General features: G+C 40.6%; 1 non-coding gene across 1 annotated transcript; it reads left to right on the top strand.

The window, feature by feature from the left end:
• The first annotated feature begins 24,477 nt into the window (after positions 1 to 24,477).
• LOC136495109 (small nucleolar RNA R71) lies at positions 24,478 to 24,581 on the top strand. Its single transcript, XR_010768890.1, has one exon. It is a non-coding gene; the product is annotated as a small nucleolar RNA R71 (small nucleolar RNA).
• Positions 24,582 to 26,501: the final 1,920 nt, after the last annotated feature.

The raw sequence follows: 26,501 nt of genomic DNA, 5'->3' as shown, positions 1-26,501 counted from the left end.
AGGCTTATGATCTATACACACCATCTATGTGTGTGGCTTAAGCCTTGTTGATCACCTGAGTTGGACCATGTGCAACCAAGCAACCGCTGCAGCAACTTCAAAGCTCCATCCACATGCTGTCGGTAAGTAAAACTCAGGTATGCAAAGGTAAATAAAATGTTCACGGACCCATTTTTATCTCCATGAGAAAATAACAAGCTCATAAAGTTCATGCTTCTTTTGTTTATGTTATAATGCTTTGGTTTGGGTATACCCATGCAAGGTACACCCATAGACTTTTTAAATTAAGCATGGTGCTTAGGTAAAAATAGCCTTCTTTAATTAAAATATGACATGGTGTTGAATTTTGATTAATGAAGTTTGAGTATTACTTTCATAAACAATAGAAGTAATCTACTTTGGAGATAAATCAAGGCTGTGCTTATTTTTTGCAAACTTTACCTTAGCCTTGTTTATGCTAAATTATAAAAAATTGAGTGAACACATAAAATAAAGTAAAATAAAAATCTATAATAATAATAGTAATAATAAATAATTATAATAAAATTAAGGCTCCCTAGTGTTTCAACCGATAGAACTCTTGTCTGTTTCATTTTGTTTTTATTTGTTAAATAAAAGCAGGTATAACAATAATTGTGGGGGAGATCTCTCAAGCACGATCAACACACTCGAGATCCCCCAACATGTTGCACAACATCTAATGATCCAACTTGTAGAAGGGCGAAATAGATGACTCCAGAGATGGACTAGCTGAACCTCTGTTTAGTCAAACTATCTCTGACTTCTCGCAGCTCATTCATCTTCAATGTTGGTTTGTGCAACTTTACCCTCAACTCTCCCAAATTTTGAAGTTTAAAACATTGAACAAATTAAAAATGCAAAACAAATGTCGCTCAATCTCCATGCTAACCTTTGATTAAATTTGCATACTCTTTTTTCCTTGCTAACATTCCTAAACTTGTGGATGATTCGTGATAGGGACCCCATGTTATCTAAGTAATTGGAATATGTGATATAGTAGGATAAAAATGAACCTTGCTCTCTCATGTGAAGGACTTGGGATTTATTTTACAAAATCAAAATCCAAATAGCAAGCTCCTCAATGATATGCAAATTCCTACCAAAGCCATATCTAGTGATTAGAGTTTAAAACCTTCATAATTATGCTACTTACTCATGTTTTGAGTTTTGTCAAGTCTTGTTGACCATTGTTGAGAAAGTTATCATCCCCCTAAGATCAAGATCACATACACCCACCTATACATGCTGCTCCTACACTCCATCTACCAAAAACTCCGCTCCTACACTAGGAGTAGACAAAAAAGATATTTAATAGGCAAATACTCCAAGTTCTACAAGATAGTGATCTCTCTAAATATGTGGTTTAAAAGAAGAGACATAAAGGCTATGCAAAAGTATTAAAAAAATAGGGGCACTTGAAGGTCCCAAAGTATATATAAAAAAAGGGGACACATGAAGGTCCCAAGGTATTGAAAAAAAAGAGGATGAGCACATGAAGGCTCATAAAAAGAAGAAAATAATGATAGCCATGTCTCAAAATAAAAAAGCTAGAGAGAGATCATATCTACAAAAGGAGTATAGTATAGATTTAGAAATATTTTATTCACACACAAGCACTTCTTGATCTAAGGGTATGACAACTTTCTCCTTGGATCCGAGCTTTGACTTACCAAAATATGCAGAGTAAGTATGCCTTCATATTGTTCCCTACCCAAAAATCCATATAAGCTTTCTAGAAGTAGGAATGAAAGAAGGCAACACTATGATATGCCTTGGTGACGAACCAAACACAAAATTGAGTGATCTGATAGAATCATTTGAGGAGCTAAGCTATGTTTACATTTTCAAAATCAAATGAAAACCCAAGTTTCTGAACTGATTGATGTAAGGGGATTTGAATCCACACTGTTCCATTATTCAATCGGCCAAGATGATGTGGTAGACACTCCAAAGTTCATAAGTGTAGGTGAATCTTGGAATAACTTGTACACAGATATCGTATCAAGGAGATGACCCATCTTAGTCCTTAACTTTACTCGAGGATGAGCAAAGGGCTAAGTGTGGGGGAGTTTGTTGGTGGTCCTTAACTCACATTTTTACCACCAACAATTATATAAAATCCATCCAAACAAAACACCAACTAAGTAAATAGGGTCTTAAACTAACATATTCCATGAGTTTTGGTGAATCTTGGAATAACTTGCATGCTAGGCAGGGTGCGCCTACACCCCAACCTAGACCGTTTGGCCCCAGCTTTGGTCGGTTGACACCGACCGCCATGCCCAACGTCAGTGTCAAGGTGCTCACCAGGTTCAATGTATCTAAATGACGGTTTGAGGTTGGTTTGCTCCTTTTCATATGGGGATGAAGCATATTTCTAGGACCCCCTCCTCTCCACCTATAAATGGAGGACCTCTCCCATCTCAAACACAACAACACACTAGAGAAGAAGTGCAAAGCAAGAGCAAGAGCATCTCCACTCCATGGCCTTCGGCCCTAGCTAGCTCTAGCAAAGTAATAGGGAGAGATGTGAGGAAGAGTTCAGGGAAGAAGTGTCGGACTTGTCGGTAACCTTCCCCCGCTTATACCTTGACGAACACGAGCAATGTACCTCAATGGGTATCTTAGCAAGTGTTTGTGATTCTTATGGAATTAAGTCTTTGATTAGTTAAGCTATACTCATATTTGCTTGCGGGTTCGTCATTCGTCCCCATGGTGGATTCTCTAGTAGAGGGCCCTGATAAAGATGGATAACCTTATGCGGATGCTAGAATAGTAGTCAACAAAGTAGATGTGATGTCTAGCCTAGAGGCTACCTTCGTTTGCCTCGTATCCTTTGGTTGAGGGGTAGGCGATAGGTGCTGATAGGCCTGTATGTCCCTTGTAATCCCCCACGTTCGAGTACGGTGTACAGCTGGAGGCCGGTATCACCTGACAGACTAGGTGTGATCCGGTGCCCAAAGTAAGCAAGTACAAGTAGAGTTTATGTATCCTTACACTCTAAGCCATAGGAATCCTTCGCTACCCTCATCAGCTTTTCTTGAGTTGTCCTTGGACAAATTAACTAGAAGAAATACCTCTGTTTACTATGGAAAATACGTTACCCTGAATACTTCCAGGTGAAAGCTACAATGGTAATTTCGTACGCTTGCGGATTAATATTGTAGACATTAAGAAATACCAATAAACATTGCCAATTGTATTGGCTAGCACCTAATTGTAATTCGTGAAGGCTTTATGAATAGTCTTGTGGACCATCTAGGCAGCAATTCTAGCTTTAGCTTCCTCGTTCGGATCGTTCTGCCCATGCAGGAGTCCCCTTGGCAGTGGAGTCTTCTGAACAACTGAATCGCGCATCCTAATGTAAGACAACAGACACTTCTGTCGGAACTCATCCGCTGCCTTGTCGATGAGTGCCCTTTGCTCGTCAGGCAAGTCTTCAAGGTTGATCTTGCGGATCATCTGGTTATCCATGTTGACGATTGTGGTCCCACCAGGCATGCCAAGAGTGTGTAGACAGCAAAAAGTGACACACCACTGACACACGAAGCAAGCCGAGAGAAACTTCGTGGAGCAGATCTTGAGCTCTCTCCGGACTTAGGACACCAGACTGGATGGTCATGACCTAGGGCATGCCAATTAATTTGACCCTATAATTGACAAGGAGGAAAGATTGATTAGTAATTTAAGATGGAATATACTGGTGTTTGTCCAGACAGTTTCAAATATGCTGCTAAGTAGCCGATAAGATAAGGCTATCGACTAGAGAGTTGATATCTAGCATGTTCATGATGCATAGTAAGTAAAACGGGCATATCAACAATTATCAATTACTCCATTGTATAGATCTAAATAGCCGATGATCATAAAAACATGCAAAGGTGTAATAAGTAGGTGTGAAAGCATTCCTATTAATTGAGAAAAATACTAGCTTTTAACCAAGATAAAAACAAGTAAAAGCATGTAAATAGCCAATATATTCTCAATAGGTAGGTTATCGGCTAAAACAGTCTATTCCAGTGAAAGTAAACTGATAACATGCATGCACTCGACCATTAAACGTGGATAAGTCCATACACCTATCAGATCCAATCTGCTATCTCTAACAGTGGGGTTCGAGCCAGACCGATGCATCCATGATAAAGACAACAAGTTAAACCTTCAAAGAATATGAATCTATATGCACTTAACGAAATCGTGAAAACATGCTACGATCATGAAAGCACAGGCGATCGGCTAAATAGCCGATGCAGACATAGCATGCAGCCAGATGTTTGACCATTAGCAAGACTTACTACCTGACGATGTCCAATCTATAGTGCCAATAGTGGGGGCCGACCGGATCGATGGCAGCCATAATATCAGTTCTAGACTTGATCTCATCAACTAGCAAGCTTACTTAGGCCTAAACACGCCTTAACCACATGCTATCTTCAAGCAAGATTGGAGAAAAATGGCTAATCTAACCGCAACAATCGTCAAAGCAGGATATAAACAGAGTAAAGCAACAAGATGATGATTCAAAAGAATATAAAGTCAATTCGTTTCAATCTTAATCGGGTAAGGGGTGATATTGTTACAAAGAGTAAGGATACTAATTATAACAAGATTGATAACTAGCAAATCTATTAAAAACAACAAGGAAACCCTACCAATCTTAATAGATTTAACCAATAACTAATCTGTATTAAAATTTGTATGAGATCGAGCCGGACTAATGCAACCATACAAATTTTGATGAGAATCAAAAGGTAACTTGTATTATTAATTGTAAGAGATACGAGCCAAACCGATGCAACCTTACAATAACTGACGATAACTAATTTATATAGAGCTTGCAAGAGGTTAGACCTAACCGATGCAGCCATAGAAACAAAGTATAAGTCATGACGGATACTCACAAACAAACCAGAGGTCGGACCTAACCGATGCAGCCCTGCTTGTCGAAAAACTCGCCGAAATCTATTCTACTCCTACTCCTAAGGGGTGGCGTAAGACAAAAAAGTAAAGGTACTTGTTTGTTTGATCGATAAGAGATATCTATTACAATAACTGGCGGTACATATTTATATCCTAGACTAATGAGCCCCGTACGTGACTTGCTTAACAATAATAAAAAGGAAATATTAAAATACATGGACTCTAATTTCTCTTACGTAGAATCCTTGCTAATAAAGTTTCCTTGGCCGACGTATCCTCTTTCGTTCCATGTACATGCACGTACACGATACACACGATACGTGTCTATGTTTCCTTTATCAACGATGTGCACCTGGACGTTGTATTTTATCCCAAATTCGCTTTCCTTTCTTGTACAAATCTATTTTATTTGGTCATGCATCGACCAAACAATTCAAAGTCCTGATAATGCACACGTATGCATGTACTTCCTCTTGTTGAGCTTATCTTTGTTGGCTTGCATCTTCACCACGTGGGCAACCTGGAGTCATGTACGTACACCATCCAAACTAAGGCAAGCAACACGATACATATGGAGTCCAGCTGGCTTCCTTTATTTTTCTTCACGCACGTGTAAACCAGCTCACAATCCCAACTGCCCTTATCCTCACGTCAAGAGATCTTGGATGTCATGCTTCCCAAAATATATTAAACAATATTTCCTGGTCGGTGAAGAACTCCCGGACGTTAAGCATTTCCAAATGGTCTCCAAATATATTAAAGAATGTTTCTCGGACGGCTTGTAAATATCTTTTAATTAAGAGATCTTCTTACTTTTGACATCATCAACCGATCTCTTCCTTTTCAGGATAAGCTTACCAAATTTTGGTGTCAATAGTGTGGTACTGTCGTATAGCTTATGTGTTTTAGTTGTGTGTGTTATCAACTAAGTTTTATATTTGATAGTTTCATTAATGATTTGTGCGAACAAAACATATTTTGTTTAATGGATGTCTAAATACTTCATTCATCATATATTGGCCGCGTGCAATTATTGTTTGAAGCTACCAAACAAAGCAATGCAATATAGACTATCGGCATAATCGTTTGGTGTTGCAATATATGCTATAGCAACAAACAAACGGTGTGGCAAAAAACCTCATACCAATGAAACATTGGGCGTGGCAATAGAGGGTTTCACCTATAGCAACCACAGAGATAGTGTGGCAACAGCGACGCCACCTGTAGCAACCAAAAATTTGTCATGACAATAGAGGGTTCCACGTATACTAACCACAGAGATAGTGTGACAATAGAGGGTCCATCTATTACAATGCTATCAATGTGTGGTAATAAGGTCTATTGCAACACCCATTGTCGTTGTTAGTGCACCTTGTAGTGGTTACTAGAACTATTTTTTTACAATAGACAGTCACTGTAACACTTGACAAATGTTCCGATAGATAAATAAATGTGTTTCAAACTATGCATTCTACCATAATATGAAGTGTTACTAGAGAAAAAAAAGTGTTACAGCAAAAATCATTGTAACACTAGACAAATGTTCATGTAGACAAATAAATATGTTACAATAAACCAGCCTATAGTAACATGGCCAATTGAAACATAAAAAAATATGTTACTAAGAGAGCAAGTAACACTTTTTTTCGACCTATAGTAACACAAGTTGGTGTTACTATATGTTGGCAATCCTTAACTCCCAAAATTAACCACCAAACCCCACATGAAATTCAATCATATAAACACCAAACTTAGTCACAGAGCTTATTTCTAACCAATTCCATGAGTTTTGGTGCTTGAAGTTGTTTTGCAGGATATACTCAAAATGTGCGTTAAAAGGATATTAAATAGCACACATAGAGCTTGGTGAAAACAGGGCATGAAAGAAATTCGAATTTTGTGCCACAGCAAAACAGTCTCAAATAAATATTTGAAGTACATTGCGAAGAAATCGTCGAGCCGATCAAAATGGATATATTATTTGATATATTTGATCTTGGAATGAAAAGATATTAATTTTGTAAATAAAAAGAGAAGTCAACTCTATCATCAGCATGCACGAGTTCGAATTTCCAACATCCACCTACAGGCAACAACAGGGCCCACGTGCAGCAGCTCAGCACCACCAAAATCAAACGTGCAGCACCAAATTGCATTTGAGCGCAGGGACGCAACTGCAGAGCTGCAGCCCGAGAGGGCAGAGCCCAGGCGGTCAACCTCAGATACACGTCCATGCAGGTGGGCTGCTAGCAATAAAGCCCAGCGCAGAATACAGGACCAAGCCAGGGGCAAGCAAGCGGAAATTGCCAACACCTGTTTAGTACCAAACGGATCACCTAGGTGCCGGTTCCCACCATGACACACTATAAAAACCCATGTCTCCATTCTCACCCCTTTTAATTTATACTGGATGGATTCGACCAAGTTGGCAGTGAAGAACATGTTCCTTGACCATTGTCTCATTAATGAGGCGGGACAAGCTGGACCTCTACAATGGAAGAATGATCATCCTGCATTCACGGGGTGCCACGGGAAAGGTGGGAGAACAGATAGGAAGTCTTGCATGATAAAGCAAGGTCAGAAGTTGCACTATATATCCGGAATGTGATGATAGCCTATTTGAGCTTTCAATATATACGCTCCATACTATTTTGGGTATGATCAACCACTATAAATTTCCATGCAATTCCGGTTACATTGGCCCACTGACACCATTATTATTTTTCGTGCAATTTGGTTTACGTTGACACCATTATCATTTTTTGTACTAATGCAATGATCACTTCATCTTAATAAGCATCGATGTGAAATTTGGCAACATGGTGATTTTTAACTCGCTGGGAAAAGAACAAAAGGCGTACCAAAAGTTCATCACCATTTTACAGAAGTAATCATAGTTTATGACTTGCGAGACTAACTGTTGCATCCGATTGTTGTTATAGCGAGGATGAATCTTTCGTTCATCATGTCCATTAACAGCGCGGACAGATATTAAGTTAGAAAAGCTGGAGTGCATAACCCGGAGAAGCCGTCGAAGATGAACGTTGTTCTACATCCATGGTTACGACCATTTCTAGCCCAAATAGGGGGCATATAGAACAATGTACTTCATTGTATTATTTTTTTCATGTCACCGACTTGCAATGCACTAGGCAACCTCCTGAAAGCGTGCTCTGTAGATACTTTATATGTCAATGGCTTTGAACCAACGGGTGGTACTACAATAACTCTGAAGAAGTAAGTCGATCAGCCGAACCATATCATATCGATATGTTCATTAATTTGAATCTAATTTTTTCCCTTATGTTTCACACAACATCGCACGTTTTCTCCTTCTACGTTGACCAAAAGGATATTCAAGAAGTTCAAAATGATTTATGCAAGTTCATGATGCAGGAGGTGCTCTACGAGAAGGGCTACTTCTATGATAATACTTTGGAGTATGTGACAGGTCCTAAGTTTGAGGCTCTTCACGCTGTGACAGAAAAGCACTTCCGTTCATTTTTGTCACGAAACACAATGTTATTTAGTAGTTTGTAATCTAAATTAAAGTACGTTACAAATACTTTGTAAATCAAGTTTGTATTAGTTAACTAGTTCACTAGTATATATGAAGTTAATTTGAATCAATTGCAATTGGCTCTGAAATTTGGTGGCAAAACGCAACTTCAAATATGGCGGAAAATTCTAAAAGTTTAAATTTGATTTTCAGTAGCGGTTTAGTTTGAGCAGAACCGCACATGTAAATATATTTTCAGGAACTGTTTGTTTAAGCCAACAACACCTAAAGATATGTTTTTAGTAGCAGTTTCATTGCCACAACCATCGTTGAAAAACCAATTTCAAGGGAAGTTACAATACAGCAACCACCACTAAAAAGCAGTTTACCTAGGCTGTTCTCTTATAGTAACTGTCCCTAAAAATCAATTTACAAGGGCAATTGTCGTAAAAGCAATCACCCCTAGAAATGCTTTTCCAGGAACGGTTAGATGTCCGATGCTACAAACGACCTATCTTAATAATCGATGGCATATATAGTGGAAGCTTTTTGAACTGGCCCTCGATTTTGACCGTATGTAAAAATTATTTTTGTACTAGTGTATATTACTAATGTATTGTAAGACTATAGGTTGTGTTGGGGCACGGATTCATAATTTGGTATAAATAATCACAATTAAAAGGATCCATGTGCACCTACGGTAAGATGAGGTACCTTGGAAAATCTCTCTGCTACAAGCATAGAGACTTCTCTCGTGTGACGGTCTTGCTTGTATGATGACTAAGGATGAAAATGGTTAGAAACAGTCGAAAAACTCCTCAACTATTTTCTACTTTTACATTTGAATACGAAAACGAAAACAGTAAAGCCAGACATGAAAACGGACGCAAACTTATGGAATATCGAAAATTTTGGAAATGTCGAACACGGTTGATATACGAAAAATCAATACGGAATATAGATGTAACATCCCAGATGTTAAAAAGCAATTAAAATCTTGATCATGAGCATCATCAAGCATAGTCACCAAATATCATGTCATACATGCACTAAATGTTTCATTTATAGCATGTCCATGTTGCATTATGGTGTTTCATAAGTTGCTTATAATATGCTTCACATGTTGCATGAAATGATGTCTATAATAGAGATTAAGAAACTTGGTGAATTTATATATGTGAATTTGCTTAAACAATTAAAATTTTGTTAAAATAAAATTTGTTGTCTAAAGTATGCTTTTGAATGTGGGATCAACGTATGATGATGTTTCTAAGTCAAACATGTTTAAAAATTGAGTCCAAAGATTGGTTTCAATGCTGAAATTCACACTTAGCAAATTTTGCCCAAGTCCCTGAAAACATTGTTTAAGTTCAATTTTTGGAGAATTATTAAATGAATTTTTGTAAATAAAAGTTGTAAAACTTTTGTTGCATTGCTTGGTAGTATGTCTGAACTATGTTAATGTATAATTAGTTGAGTTGTTTGATCAAAACTGTTTTCAAAACCCTAACTGATCCCAGTTTTAATGTTTCAATGTATCCAAGTTCTTAACCATAGATCTCTTAATCCATCGAGTTTTTTAGTTTGAGCCTATGAGCAATGTTGGAGAGCGTGTGTAGATGAGCAACTTTTGTTAAGGGAGTTGATCGAGTTATGTTTGGAATCTAGAGAAAAGGAGAGGAAAAAATCGGGGTTCAGTCTGCTACAGTACCGCGGCAAGCAGGTGCCACGCAGCTGCTTAGCCGGTGAACTGCCGACCGTGTGCGCCGCCCTCCGAGCACGCGACACGCAGCTGCTTCGCGGTGGCAAAGCCAAGCAGGTGCTGGCGCGTTTGAATGCTTCACCCGCGTCGCCATCGTCTTTTCCCTTCCTCTCATCACCGTCGCTACGCCACCGTCAAATTGCTCGCGCCATTCACTCCGTCCCATCCTCGCACTTCTCCCCAACCTGTTCGCATCACCTCTAGCCGGCGAAGTACGCCTAACGCGCCGTTGCCGCCGCGGCTGCGCTGTCATGGCCGCCACAAGCCCCTCACCATGGCCAGCCCACTCCGGAGCAGCTCCCGTCCCCTTTCTTCTCGTTTTGATTTCCTTGCTATGCCTGGATGCTCATAGGACCGTCCTCTTCCTTGTTCCCTCACATGATGTGCCGGAACGCCGCCCTTGTCGTCGGTTCGCGCCGCCGTCGATGCCCTCTCTGTCGGCTGCACGCTCCGTTTCGTCTCTGCTCCAACCGTCGGGCCAGTCATGTTTCGGTGAGCTCCCTGATCCTTCACGGAACCCCAACTAGATCGATTAGGGCCGGTAGAGGCCGGAGCACCGCCGCGCCACCATGCTCTTCTCCGCCGTGCCACCATGGCCACGGCCGAGCTCGAGCCTAACCCTAATTGGTCCAATCGATAGCATAGATAGGTGAGCTAGGTCTTGGTCAGTGCGCTGGTGACCTCCCCGGCGCCGGTGACCTCGCCGTCGGTCTTGTCTGCCGCGCCGGAGTTCCGCCGGGCCGCCATGGTCGCCGTCGTGCGTGCGCCGCACCTTTGGTGCTCGTTTAGTACCGTCAGGGTGTGTGTAGGAGAGCGAGGAAGCCGTTGAGGTGGTTCTTGTCGCCGGCGAGTACCCGACGGGCGGCCAGCCACGCGCCGTGGTCAGTGCAGGCGCGCTGCGCCGTTGACCGGCCACCCGCTGTCAGCCGCTGGGGGTAAGGGGGAGGCGGGTGGGAAAGGATTTTTATCCTTTTACGTTTTTCAGAAAATACTAATTGATGCAGATTCTTGTTTAATTCATTAGTAATTATAGGAGTGTGATAAAAATATAAAATTTGTTGTGTAGCTTTATTATATGATGCTCTAGCTAGGAAAAATATAAATTGGTCATTTTCAGTAATTTTAGTATGCTTAAAAATTACCTCTTTTAATTAATAAATGGACCTTGCATGATTTTTATAGACTAAAATAATTATGTTTTAATCATAAAACTTTTTGTGTATTCTTTACATGCTAATACCTGCCTTCACAAAAAGGCTGGTACTATTTTAATATGTATAAATTGGTTAATTAATTTAAGTGTGTTTAAATGCCTTTTCTTTAGTTAAATAAACACCTAAATGATTTAGACAAATACTAAAATGTCTTTGGTGCATTTTGGATATTGATTGTGGACGTGGAAACACTAATAACTTTGTTGTTCCTTGGCAACTTAATCATTTTGATGTTATACTCATAATGAACTTGTTAATTAATAAATAAAATAGTTTACTCAATTAACTAATTAGTGGATGCATGTGTTTAGGTCAAGTAATGATCCTTGCTTGCCCTCATGGTTGATCTTATGTAATGTCAGTTAAATACCTTGCCTTGTTTGACTAGTATAATGTGATGAGTGTTGCTTTTTTAATAACCACATAATCAACTTGTTTATATAATAAGTAAAATGCCTTAATTGAATGTTTAGTTTTATAAGTTTCTTTATAATGATTGAGTTAGGAAAGATGTTAATCACTTGCTGGTCCATGCTAAGTTAATTACTTTCATGATAAACAACTAATTAACTTGATAGTTAATTAACTAAAATGCTTTTATAGTAATAACCCTAGTTCTTTGATGAAGCAAAGTTGTACTCAACTTTCTTAACTTTGTTAGACTTCTGTTAATGCACTTGTGTGTCGTTCATCATGCATCATGGCATGTAGTCCATCATATTAATCAAAGCATCATTTATTACCTGTAGTGTACGAGAGTGAGAAGACTCGTGTTGATCAAGTCTTGGAGAAAGTTCATCCACCAGTGGTGTTGGTGCCAAGTCTAACTACTGGACCTCTTTATGGAAACTAACCTTCTCTACAATGCAGGCAAGCCCTAGAGCATAAACACTTCTCTAGTATTTACAAATCTTTATTACACTTTAAGTCTTGTAAGGTGTGCATTAAGAAATTAGGAGTTGGTCAAATACCGTTGTTGCATGATTACCTTGATATTCAGGTATCCTTAGTTATATCCCACTAGTTTGTGTAGGTCGTTTCCTCTAATGCTTAGTAATGCTTAGACTACAATAGAAGTCGAATGATGGTTTGATCGTTCGTGAGATATTGGTTTTACCTTGGTTCCTCTCGGCTTCGTTTCTAGATCATGAGAATACCACGATAATGATGATGTTTAAATTGAGACCAGGTGGGACTTGTTGTTATGGTAAGTGGGCAGACAAGTTCGCCTGGTCATGCTCATTCCACCTGTGTCGATTGAGGACTGTTCATTGTAGGTTTGCTTGTTTGAGACCTTGTAGTACTGGCCACATACTCTGGTAAGCCTGATACCTCGGCTATTCCATTATGTGAAAAGACAACTGCACACCGGGTGTGGGAGATGGTGAGAGTAGCGTGTACACATCTTGTGAATCCACTAGGAGTGGCGTAGGGAGGTGGAGTACTGTGCTCTCGGGTAGTGCCAACCGGTTCATGTTTTGGAGGATGCGAGTGAAGGTTGATATATGTAAGTCCAAAACTAGCACTTGCATATGTCGTGTGGTAAGGAAATCCCAGTTGGGCCTAATCGATTCGAATCATTGTGCTCCTCAGTTATGGAGACTCGATCAACTTTTGTACATCATAGTTAATCAATGAAACATGGTACCGATGGTTACAAGATGAGATAAGATGAGATGATTAATGAAGTGATTGAGATAGATTAAGTGCAAACTTGATACTACTAATGACTTCATACCTAGCTAAAACATTGAAAGTAAGGATCCACTCATAGTAAGCTTTTCTGCAAAAGTTACTTATTGCTTATATCTGTCCTTTAAGATTGCATACCCTTGGAGTCTTTCCTTTTAGTCGGGTAAGACTTGTTGAGTACCCTCAAGTACTCAGGGTTTGTTAACCCCTATTGCAGGATCTGACTTGTGCTACTAATCGAGGTCATGTCGATGGGCTCGACATGATCTGGTCATCCCTTCTACCTTTGATGCTTTACCTAAGTCACTTCCACAATTCTACTCATCATTTGGAACTTAGCTAAGCTTTTACTTAAACATACTTGTAACCTAATTTTGTAAATCTTTTTACACTCTAATGTAAGTTTTTTTTACCAAATGTTGTAATGTTGTGGTAACTCCATGTTGATCCTATATGAGTTCTAAAATGTGAATGATTCGGGGTTCCCTGAGGACACTCGATAGACTACCGGAGTTATTTGGCTCTCGTGTGTAGCAATCAGAGGTCTTTAGGACAATGACAGGTGCACATGGGCCATATAATTTGGGTGGTTCTACCACAATAGACCCATAATGCATAAAAATTAACAAGTGCCACCGTGGCAAATTTCAAATGCAAGAGAGAAGATTTATCAATTTCACTACTACACTCAAACCTTTCACAGCCCCATCGTAACCCCCATCGCAGCCGCATTTCGGCCTCGGCAGTATGTTGTCGATAGTGATAGTCATAGCTCTCATTGTCAGCATCTGAGATTGATTCCAGTGTACACTACACTGCCATATTGGCTTATGATCCGTCCATGATAAGGTCCTTACTTCTATCGCATTGGAGCATGACCTGTCTATGGGTATACACTAACATTGTCCCATTATAAAATGATTTGCCTATGTGGAGGCTATCATCACCATCATGTGGGCACATCAACCGCCTATGTAGTGGTCACTAGCACCATCACCTTATACTTCAACCCGACTGTCTATGGTGCAGCTTCGCTATCGCTTCGATGGCCAAGATGTCTATAGTGGTAAACATCACTGTCGCTTCAGTGTATGAACCGCTAGTACAAAGGTAATGGTCACCATCACCTTGCACCATGATTCGCCTTTGATGATCTTTTAGTCAGTGTCGGGTTACTAAATGATTCAGCGGTGATACACTTATGATCCCTACCGCATAATACGTATAGCGACGGTGTGGGACATTTGCACCACCAATGGCGGTGGTGATTACAAAACAATAAATGGCCCTTAATAGCTTACAGAACACAAAGCATACAGATATAATCATTGTATCCATAAACCATGTTCTTACAATAACAATGGATGCTTACCATAATATGTTTCTCAACTGATTTCCTAACACAAGCGGTACATAGATTGCAAACTTATGGTACTGCTCTCTACAGACTTACATAACAAAATGACATAGCTATGATCCTCCCATGTGGCACTCCTACTTGCTAGGCACAATTGAATATAATTAGTGCATCCTTCGGATTGCTAGCCAATACACCATGGAACCCCTCTTCTTCATCTCTGATCCACAATCTAAACAAAGCAGTGGAATTAATAATATTGAACATACCATTCCTTTATTTAACAAGCCAAAATTGGCCTATATATACATAGAATTAAAATAACTCCCTACTTGAACAAAGACTGTCGTGACGATGAAATACAGCAAATGGATCCTTACTGCTCTGCAGTGACTCCATGGACAAGATAACATAAGGAAGATAGTAAGACCTGTTCATATGGAAACACCCTCTTGATCTACAAAAGCGGATGACGTGGGCGTGGATGACGTGAACCTTTCTGTGGTCCATGTCATATGCTATCAGTGTTCTATCCTTCCCAACAAGAAAAATGAAATTCCATTCGGGGTGAACTGTAATCACTTTGTACTCCTCATCACAAAGCTCATAACCAACTTTAATATTCATGTGTCCAAATAGTTCCTCCGTGTCCACAACATGCTTCAATCTCTAGTTATCAGTCCCATAGTCTTCAAGTATCCACACTAAAAGCCAAGACATATTGTGAAAATTAGCAAAGCACACATAGGTGACCCTGAGCTTGATGGATGGACATTTCAGCACCACGTAGTTTATGAATTGTCCTCCATGTCATTCCCTCCACATCCACAGCAACTATCGCAAAGTACTCAAGCATGTGCATAAAACCATTAAGAAAAACACTTCTCAATTTTAAATGTAGAACAATACCCTCGCCCCATTCAGATTCCTTAAAGATCAATCCTGCAATTTTAGATGAGTAGATCTCCACACCTACGCATGGACCCTCCAGCTCAACAAATTCTATTACATGGAAGTGCAAGGATGTTGGGTCAAAACCTAAGCGAGCCTGACCAATAGAATGGATGCTATGCGACAGTACATGCCATTTGTGGGTCACCGGATTGTAGACAACATAGAGCCATAATCCACTAGGCTAGCACACCAGCAAAGGATGAGACCACTACAACAATCTGAGACTAGGACTTTTTGAAGGGGGAAAGGCAAGAAGGACAAGGAGGGTCGTTCACTAGTGATACTAGTGAAGTGGTGATTGCCCTTCCACCAGCTACCATAGAAGAAGTCGATAATAGTCTGTGAAAACTTCTTACGGTGGTAGGAGTTTGAGATGATGCGCTTCTAGGAACAATAGACACACTTGCAATAGCACAAGGACCGGGCGGGGAGGTAGCGGAAGATGTTGGCAAGCACATCATCTGAGAGGCTATCCACAGCGTTCCTCATGTTGGGGGCCTCCTTCATTTCAAAGGACACCACTAGCCGAAGAGATGAGGCCACACTACCGTGGAATTGCATCAATAAATATTAGTAAGGAGATGAGTTTCGAGGAGAAGGGATGGAGATGCAAGTAAGGCATTATTACACTTGCCTTTGGATCTGGTGGTAGTGAGCATGGGTGTCAACATCAGTGATAGCAGCAACTTGTTTGCCATTGGATCTGTGCGAGCAAGCCGGCAATGTGCCCCAGCGCGGAGCAAGAGTTGAGTAGTGGTGATGAGCAGGTGCGGCGATGATGAACAACAACAATGAGGACAAGAAAAGCTATGTGTGTGGGGGATTGGGAGGGGGCGGCAGGGGTGGGGGGATGTTGGTGTAGGGGTTGCTTGCTTTTTTTGTAACTTTTACAACATGTGGGAATTGAACGTTCATCAGTTCCATTCAAACACGGGATTGGAAATTTTGCAACTAAGCGGCGGTGAATGCACAATACTATCACCGGTGGCTAGTTCCTAGTACCACTCAAAGACAATTTTCCTGGCTGGACTTCTAAATGTGCCGGTGGGGAAGCATGCTTGTATAAGGTCTATGCTCGTTTAGAGAACACGCAAGTACCAATCATGGAACCTTCTCATTCCAAGTGGTAGGCGCTGGATGTCTCGGTTTGGTAAGAAGGGCTTGCCTCTTTCATATATTTTCGGGCAATCCTTTGACCATTTGATGGCATCAACATTTGGACACTGCTTTGTAATTTGGTGGAGTTTGCTAGTGACGACCTCCTCAAAACCCTATGATGGGACTTTTTTAACTTGGTTCTTAGGCTTGAACTGGTCATGGGAAACGTGCTTTGTCTTCTTCTTCGAGGGAGGTTAATTTGTGGGTTAGACATATAGAAAACTTGTGCAACACGTGAAGCGAGCACCCAAGGGTCATCTTGGTAGCCTAGATTCTTGATGTCCAGGACTCTCAATCCGATCTCGTTCAATTGGTGTTGTTTGATCCAGCGGCATCGAAACAGGGCCACCGTTATATCCCTTCCATAGTCAAGTTCCCATATCTCTTCAATGATGCCAAAGTATTGGATCTTTCGCCCCAATCCATTGAGAGCCTCTATTCGAACATTGTTGTTTTGGTTCACATATTTACTATCCTTTGTGTGGGTATAGTACGTATACCCATTGATGTCATAAGCATTCCAAGATGTCACTTGTCTCGATGGCCCCTCCGCCAACCTACTGATGGTAGTAGAGTCTATGGTTTCTCTAGGTGGTATGTTTTGGTCCTTCAGCCATGTAGTTAGTCGTTGCTTGTGTTTTTTCTTGACCCAATCATCCTAACGGCCATTTCTCTCCACCATAATGATAGCCAAGTGTTCATTAATGTACAATTGCATCAGTTGTGTACTATGCAAGACACTGTAATGTGCTTGACTCACCTCTTTGTAATCATGGTCGATGAACACTTTTCTACCACTGGTGCCCTTCCTAGCCAGCCTACTCTTGTGACGAGAATCGGGTTTACCAATCCCTTTCTGTACTTTTAGGTACTCTTGATATCACTCGATGACTTCTTTAGTATTGTAACCCTCTATCATGGAGCCCTCTAGGTATGCTCGATTATGCATGTATCGACTTAAAACAGACATGAACTGCTCATAGGACCACATTTCATGCAAGTAGCAAGGGCCCAATGCCTGTATCTGATGAACCATGTGAATCATGAGATGTGGCATTATATAAAAAAAGCACGAGGTAAACATATCTCTAGTTGGTTTTGTGTCTCCACCACAAATTCATGTAGGTCACTCAGCTCTTGCTTCCCAATCGTCTTCTGTGAGATCTTTGAAAAGAAGTAGCACATGCGGTTGATGGCCATTTTCAAGAACTCTAGCTTTATAGCCCTGATTGCAATAGGTAGAAACACTGTCAGCATCACATGACAATCGCGAGCCTTGTAGTGTGTTATTGACAATTCCTTCATCGACACTAGCTTCTTCACATTTACTAAAAACCTAGTTAGGACTTTGACCCCCCTCAGGAAAGTGCATATAGCTCTCTTCTCGTCTAGTGTTAGGTTGAAGCACGCTGCGGGCAGAGTGTATTTTCCATTAGCCTCAAGTACCGGGTGAAGCTATGGCATCACGTTTAGCTATACCATGCTTTTCATTATTTCAGACCATCCTTTAACTTGCTTGTGTCCATCAAGGTAGCAATGAGACTCTCAAAGACATTTTTCTGCACGTGCATAGCATCAATGGCATGGGGGACCTCCAAGTCTAGCCAATAAGGCAGATACTGAAATAAGATCAATTGTTTCTTGAAAGGTATGCCTTCGATAGGAGGTGTGCTTCTATCTCTGTTCGTCCCATCCAGATTCTTCTTTCCATAGACGACACGTATATTTTCACTATTCTGTACACGTGTTCTCCATTATGACATCTCTCCGGAGGGGGTTCAATCTCTGGGGTGTTGTCATAAAATCTAAAGAACAATTTGTTGTGGTACTTGTGACTTGTCTTCAAGAAGCGTCGGTTCCTTAGGTAAACTATCTTCTTGGATGCATCTAGGTACACCCATGTAGTTCCATCCAAGCAAACCAAGCATCCCGTCTTCCCTTTGATCTATCCAGACAAAGCAAACAGCATGGGTAATCATTGGTAGTAAAAATATTATTGCTGTACATATGAAGTCCTCCTTTTGGAACACATCATACATTGGCTCCCCATGCCTCCATAGCCTCTCCATTTCTTGTATCAAAGGCTCAAGGAACACATCTATATCAATGCTTGGTTGTTTAGGGCCAGAAATAAGAATAGTGAGGAGAAGGTACTTTCTCTTCTAACACAACCACGTTGGGATGTTGTACATGGTCAAGATCACTGGCCAAGTGCTATGGTCGCTCATCCTCTCATTGAAGGGATTCATTCCATCAGTGCTCAAGCCAAAACGTACATTCCTTCGATCATTGCTGAATTCTTTGTGCTTCTCATCGAACCTTTGCCACTGACTACAATCAGTCGTGTGTGCAATCTTATCATCATCCACCTTGTGCTCATCATCCCACCATATCATGAGTGCGTCTTCTTTAGGGTTTAGGAAGATATGTCTCAAGCGGCCAGTCACTGGAAGGTACCACATTACCAAGGTAGGATTTCTTCTTTGCTTTGCATCATTGCCTAATGGAGTGTCCTCTGGGGGCTAAGATTCATGTACCACCTTTTCTGTACCCTTCTTATTCCTCTTTTTCCCCATGGAGTCTTTGTCCCCACTGTAAAGGTCATTGTTCTTGTACCAGCTGGCTCCACACCAGGGACATTTATCCAGTGACTTGAACATTCCACCATGAAAAAGTATACAGTGGTTGGGGCATGCATGGATTTTTTCAACCCCCATTGTCAATGGACTTATGACCTTCTTCGCTTGGTATGTGTTGGTGGGAACTAAGCTTGGTTGTGGCAGCACCCATGACAGGAGATGCAATCGATTATTGAAACTACAGTCTGACTAGCCATACTTAGCCTTTAGGATGAGTAGCTCAAGCACAAAACATAGCAATGTCCAATGTGTCGGACAACCCTTTTTAACACCATACACAGTCTCCTTCGATGCTTTTGTCACCCTTTCCAAATTTTCTAGACCTTTTGAGCTATTTAGTAAAATCTCTGGTCCAAGGGCTCGAATCATGTCCTCCAAATCATCTTCATCCCCGACACATGCTCCACCATCATTATTGGCACCACCTTTGTCGTTACCATCCCAACCACCAGCATCACCACCTTGTTCATTGTTAAACTCTAAATCCATTCGTGCAACCACCAGCATCACCACCTTGTTCATTGTCAAACTCTGAATCCATTCATGCATCAAGCTCTACTGAATATTGGGACAGGGATTCTAGGGTTTCGTCATCGTATTCCTCCTCATCCTCGTCGTTAACAATAACTGTTTCACCATGATGAATCCACACTGTGTAGTCCTCAACAAATCCTCGCATAATCAAATGTGATCTGATGATAGTCACATCTATCCATGCCATATGGTTCTTGCAATCTTTATAGGGACAAATAATTGTATCCTTATTCTCTGTCAATGTCGTTGCATGCTTCTTTATGGCTTCAATAAATTTATCCACCTCTTCATGGAAACCTGCCTTGAACCTTAACGAACCATACATCCAAGAGTTCCTGTACTCCATCTTTTACAACAACAACAAAACAAACATTAAAGCACTACTTATTCAGATATATATAAAAATGAATAAAATTAATAAATACATGAGAATAATGGTATATACTTCAAATATATATGAATATAAATCAAATATAATTACATGAAGCATACAAACACACCATGGTAGAACAAAAATTATTAATGGCCCATTTATCCATAAATAATTAAAATACATATTTGTTGATTACAATAAACAATTTGTATGACAACAATTAGCAACAATTATATTTTACCCAATATCTTTCATGCAAACCCTAGTCCAATTTCATCAGACACAAATTTAAAAAAATGAAAATAATAAAAAAACCAAACCCTAGATCTAGATCTACATGCACATGAAACATCCATAAAACTAACTAATTGTTCACTAAAATCAAGAAACATGGACCAAATAAGGGTATAATCTTGTTTCCCTCCCTAATTTACCCTAGTACATTCAAAACTTTTGTCTAATTTGCTTCATAAGTAGCTCAAGCACCATAGAAGAGAGAGAAAAGCAAAACTCTAATTACTCACTAACCAACCATTAAAACTTCAAAAAAAAGTGTGGAATAGCATTTTCTTACCGTCTACAACCTCTCCACCAAAGGATTTAAGACCAAAACCTTCCCCTCTTAAAAGAGCAATTTTTGGGAGGTGCCCAAGGCCTCCCCACCTTTCTTTAATGGGTTGGAGTGAGTGACCCGAGGAGGAAGAAGGTGCTGCAGTTTGCTTTATATGTGGGTCATTTGTAGGGGTGGCTAGTGATGGAGCCGCCCCTACAAATCAGAGGTATTTATACGCGGGCATTTGTAGGGGCAGCTCAATCACTAGCCGCCCCTACAAATAGCAATACCAGGGGTGGCTAATGAGTGAGCCGCCCCTATAAATCCAACCCATTTGTAGGGGCGGATCGTATGACCAGCCACCCCTGCTGTTCCATTTCTAGGGACGGCTGGTCTTTGGACTCCTGAGCATGCCACTATAGGGGCGGCTCCATCACTAGCCGCCCCTACAAAAAAATTGTCCTGTTGCTACAAACCATTTTTTACGTAGTGTAGTACCTTACACCGAGTAAGTGTTGACGCTAAATTCAGCCAACACACTGGTAGCAGCTCAATTTCGCTAAGGCTACACATGGCCTAGATACACAGCTGAATTATGTCTAAACGGTGAAGCCGACAAGCATGCCGACGAGGCCAATTTGATGCTACTTCTTCGCTCGAAAAATCCACAAGCGTCTCCTGAAGGACCCATCGGGGAAACGCATAGTGAGAGTGTCCTAGGATCGGTAAGGCCATCTAGAACACCAATGAATCTCATTGAGAGAGGCGCTAGATAGCAGGGGATGGAAGGGTTTGAGGTAGAAGTAGAACAAGTAATAGATATATTTTTAACAATTAGATAGATCAATTTCTCAATAGGATGTGATCCTCTCATATAAAGTTGGTCTTATCATAAAATGAAACTTATTCCACACATCAATTATGAGTTTCCCATGAGATTGGATAAAATTTCAAAGGAAAATCATGAATTGGGCTTGAGTCTGTCGAAACCAGCTCAAATCGGCTTGGGAAACTGGCTTAGGCTAGTTTTTATGGGCCTCATGTGCATCCTTCTGAAAATGTCCTAGGCTGATTTTTCCTCATTGTAGCCAATGCCTACCTAAACTGGCCTAGGCCAGTTTTTCTTTGTAACTTGCAAACTTGCCAAATTTGATTGGAATTCCTTTTTGCTCACATGTGATTTTCCAATCCATCTTTAGTAATTGGGTCACTTTTGGTTGTCAATGTATGCTCCCCTTATTTTTAAGCGAAGCATGTGTGAGTTTAAAAGCACATGGTAGCCATAATAATGATAGTCATTCTCGTGCCTGAGATCCCGCGGCCTCCTCATGCTGGAGGCACCGAGATTCGTCGGTGTGCAGTGTCCACCCAATCACACCTATGTCTCCTCGCACCTCCTTTGACTGAGATATGCCACCACCTCTTGCTTCCACAAGCCAAGAACAGTTCCCGCCGCCTCCTCACACCGAGGCACCAAGATCTATCATCGTGTCATCTCAGCTTGGCCATACCGCTTCCTTACTTAGGCATTATTCAGTTGGAGAAGATTTAATCCAAGGAATGATTTAATCCTAATAGGGAATTAATGTATCCTATTTTCCTATTGACCTCACTTGATCCACGTAGGATCAGGTTTTAAGTTGGCTATCATGCTTGCCTTCGTGGGGATTCATTCATCCATGACTCTAGAGGAGAGGCTTGATTGTAGGCTAGGGTGAGGGGGTCTTGCCAGTAATAGACCAAGGCAAGATTCTCGTGTGGGCTAACCAGACATGTGTTTCACTAAGGATCAGGATTTTATCTAGGTGAGGGTGACCCATGGGTGTTGGGCCACAATCCTGGTCAACCCCATCATAACCAAACCTGGCCTTAGTCAGATTGAGGCGGTGTGGGACTCCACATCACCAAGGGTTGGTTGTGGGAATGCGTCAGGGCCATCATCAGTGTGTGCAACGAGAAGGGGGAGGAGGCATATGTGATCTAGTGAGGAGGGAGAGGAGGCAGTGGTGAAAGCCAGTGGGAGCAATCAGAGGTGAGGAAGGGAGAGGGATGAGGTGGTGGGCCCTGATGCCGCTAAGAAAATAGAGAAGAGGTGGTTGCTATTTATAGAACCCTAATCTTGTTAAATATATGACCACTACAATAGGCACGTTGGGCTTTGGGCCTATTTACTGAGATGACTCTCTTAAGAGGTCCATCTCTAAATATGGTCTCTATTTTCATAGGCAAATCTATTAAGGTGTCTACCTTAATAAATGGATTTACATAGTTGATTGTTTTTAGCTGCCTCCATAAATAAAGCGAAAGTCTCTAATAAAGACATTGGCTACTTTGGGAGGGAATGACAATTTTGATATTACATTTTTAGATAAAAGTCCCTATCTCCTAAAATTATTTTTATAGTGATATGTGCTTTTTTTATGCAAATGAAATTATCTTGTAAAAGTCTCTGATTGTAAGACTCGAGGAGGTCTGGTATTTTCTTGTATCATTCCTTTGTATGACTCGAGTATTAATATATTTATTCTCTCTAATTACTGAAATGTTTATCATGGTTATTTAGCTCATGCCTTAGTTGGTTAGCTATGTGTGGTTAGTATAGTGGGTCTACACCTTGGCATGGGATCTCCGCACATATCGAGTGCTCTAGTTATAGATCGTGACTAGAGTAGTAATCAGTAGGCTAGATAGGTGTCTAGTCTATAGTTTACATGAGATGGCACCCAACCCCACGGATAGCTGTGGTAGCCCCAAGTGGTGATAGCCCTAAGGACCGACGTATTCCACCATGTTTGGGTTGGTGCTTGTAGGACCATAGTCAGAGCTTCCTAGCCCCTTCTCATCTCGATCCCTAGCTAGTGTTCTGATGTCCCAAAGTGTTATGTGTGATCACTGTGTGTTACCCATGGTTTAGTTATCCTCTCTAGTCTGAACTAGAATAGAACCATAGTAATAGAGAAGTATATAGGTACCTTGAACTCTCCTATTGTCCTCTCAACTTAGTTTGTCTACTCTTCTATCTTAACATGGATTTCTCCTGTGAGTGTCATTTATCCAAAACTCCTATCCTTTCACTTATCCCCCACATTAGTCTAGTCAATATACTAGTTAGTAGATACATGATGGTCAATTATCAAGTTATTTAACCATTGCTTCCCTGTGGATAAATACGATACCTAGGAATACTCTTGAGTGAAAGCTACAATGGTATCCATGCTTTTGTGGATTTCTCTGTTTCTGTTAACAAATACCAACACTATATCTCTGCGTTGTAGTAGTGGTTCTCATTAATCATAGCTTGTTCTAAGATCAAATCTCTCTAGGATGGCTAATTAGGATTGAAAGAATTATACTAGTTACCTAGGTAACCTTGGTAGTTTGACCGTTCTTGTTGGCCCCATCCTTGTCTTTGTTGCTGTGAACCAGAATTACTGATGATGAAGTTCACGTCCTCTTGTGCTTTGAGCCAGTTATTTCCTGAGTGCCCAGTGTTTCCACAGATCTCACATATGTTTTGTGAATTATAAGTGTCCTGGATGGCCTATCGATTTTTCTTGTAGTTGGCTCGCTATTCAAGCTAGTTTATTAGCAATACATCCATCTTGGCAGATAGTGCACACACCTCTTATTTGACTTCCTCACTCTTCTTACAATGTTGGATGTTGTCTTTAGACCAGCCTTGGTTTGAGGCCATCTTTTCCATGAGAGCTTTGGCATTATTAATGGTGAGTGACATAAATGCTCCTCCAATAGTAGCATCGAGTTGTTCATGAGACTTCTTAGTTAATCCATGATAAAAACCTTGCATGATGAGGCCATTCTAAAATATATTCTTGAAAACGTTCCCATGCCTCTGGAATGATTTCATCTTTGTGTTGCTGAAAGTTAGAGATTTTTCTCGTAGGGCATTGGTTTTGCCTATAGGGAAAATTTTTGCAAGAAAGGTTTTTGAGCACTTTGCCATGTGTCAATGTCATCTTTGTTGGCATAGAACCACTGCTTCGCCTTTCCCAAAAGAGAAAATGGAAATATGTGAAGTAGTATGATATCTTGGGTGACATCCTTTATTGTAACTGTGCTACTAATTTCTAGGAAATTCTGGAGATGAGCACTAGCGTCTCCATGTGCCTTTCCGCTGAATGGGCTAGCTTGCACCATGTTGATGAGGCTTGGCTTGAGTTCGAACTAAATGTTCTTGGTTTTGAGTGTTGGTCTAGTGCGAATGTTTTTCGTGCTTGGAGCAGAGAACTCTCGTAGCATTTGGTTAGCCATAGCTTCTAAAACGGGTGTCAAGGTGCCTCTTGATTGGTTTGATTTTGATTAGGAAGCTTGGCCTAATGAGCTTTGTGTTATTCTTTTGAGTATAAGCTTCTGAATCAAAACCAGTCTTGCAATACCCTGTATAAGATATGAACAAATAAAAATAAGGGTAAGCCTGCTAGAGCAGTGGTGCATAGTTATGATATCATCAATAAGTATTATTTGATCAATTCTCTTTTAGCCTATGCCCTTACCGGCAACAGCGCTAGAAATGATTGTTGACATTTCTTAGCATTGCTACTAAAAGCAACAACACTAGAAATGTTTATGGTAATAAAAAGTGTCTTAGAAAGATATGGAATTCTGCAAGAGCACATATATACCATTGTAACACTTCACAGGAAGTATTCCAGGTATCGTTATTTATATTTTACCACAGGGAGGAGCGATGGCTAGAGATATTGATAAATATTATACTTATGATGGAATCATTAACTAAACACTTACTCTAAATAGGGGTAAGCTAAAATATATATAATGATAAGTGCATGGCAATGATAACAATTTAGAGATAGGAATAGATACTCATAAATATAGTATAGCTAGACTAAGTAATAATACAAAAGAGAAAGATTTCTAAGTCATTCCTATATTTCAAGTCCATATTTACAAAGGCATGTAAACTGTCTTCTATATCATAATTAACTCTTCATCTATGCACAAGGGACATTACTAAGGAAGATCAAGAACAGAGCATGACTGCCATCGCAACTAGGTCATACTTGACCTACAAACAGGAGGTGGACTACAAAGGACTCAACGAGGCTTCACCCTTGCGATCTACCACATGATCTAGAATGTATGGTGTGTCCGCAGGTAAACAACATATAAGCACCATGATTATACAATGTCGACCACTTAACCCACTCGAGTACTAAGCTAAGTGCTTTGCAATCCTATGCATAAACTTAGTGTTTACTATGACTATATCAAGCATACTACCAAAGTAAACTAAGAACATGATAGATAGAAACATAATATAGATTAAGCATAAAGTCATGAACAAGATATGAAACATAAAGGATACAATGGCTTTACCAAGCCACCAAATAATGAATCTAGAGTCATGAGCAGTAGCTCAACTCTACTTGGATCTTACTAACTAGACTATACTAAAGCTTTGAGGTATAGGAGATCCATCCTATTCTCTGGTTGATCTTCTTGGATAATTGTGATGGCTCTTGATTAGATTGTAGATGATCACCTTCTAGAGGAGGTAGGAGCGTCCTTTTATAGGGGGCACCAGGCATCCTATGGGCCCATGAATTTGTGGCAACGCTGAATCTAGACTCTCAAATCGAACCGACCTAGATCCATGGCGTAGATTGAACCTTAGAGGCGGTGGGAAACCGTCATATGAAGGAGAAGCCGATAGGTGGGCCCCATAGGCTAGCCAGCCCATAGGTTGGGCTGGTGTTGATGATATATGGTTGGTAGTCCACTAAGGGGTAGACCCATGATGGTAGATTGTGTGGTAGAGGTGAGCGTGATCAAGAACTAGATGG

The sequence above is a fragment of the Miscanthus floridulus genome, chromosome 11 (genome assembly GCF_019320115.1).
Source record: "Miscanthus floridulus cultivar M001 chromosome 11, ASM1932011v1, whole genome shotgun sequence".
NCBI lineage: Eukaryota > Viridiplantae > Streptophyta > Magnoliopsida > Poales > Poaceae > Miscanthus > Miscanthus floridulus.
The sequence above is the reverse complement of the archived record's forward strand: the minus strand, read 5'-3'. Positions and strand labels throughout refer to the sequence as shown.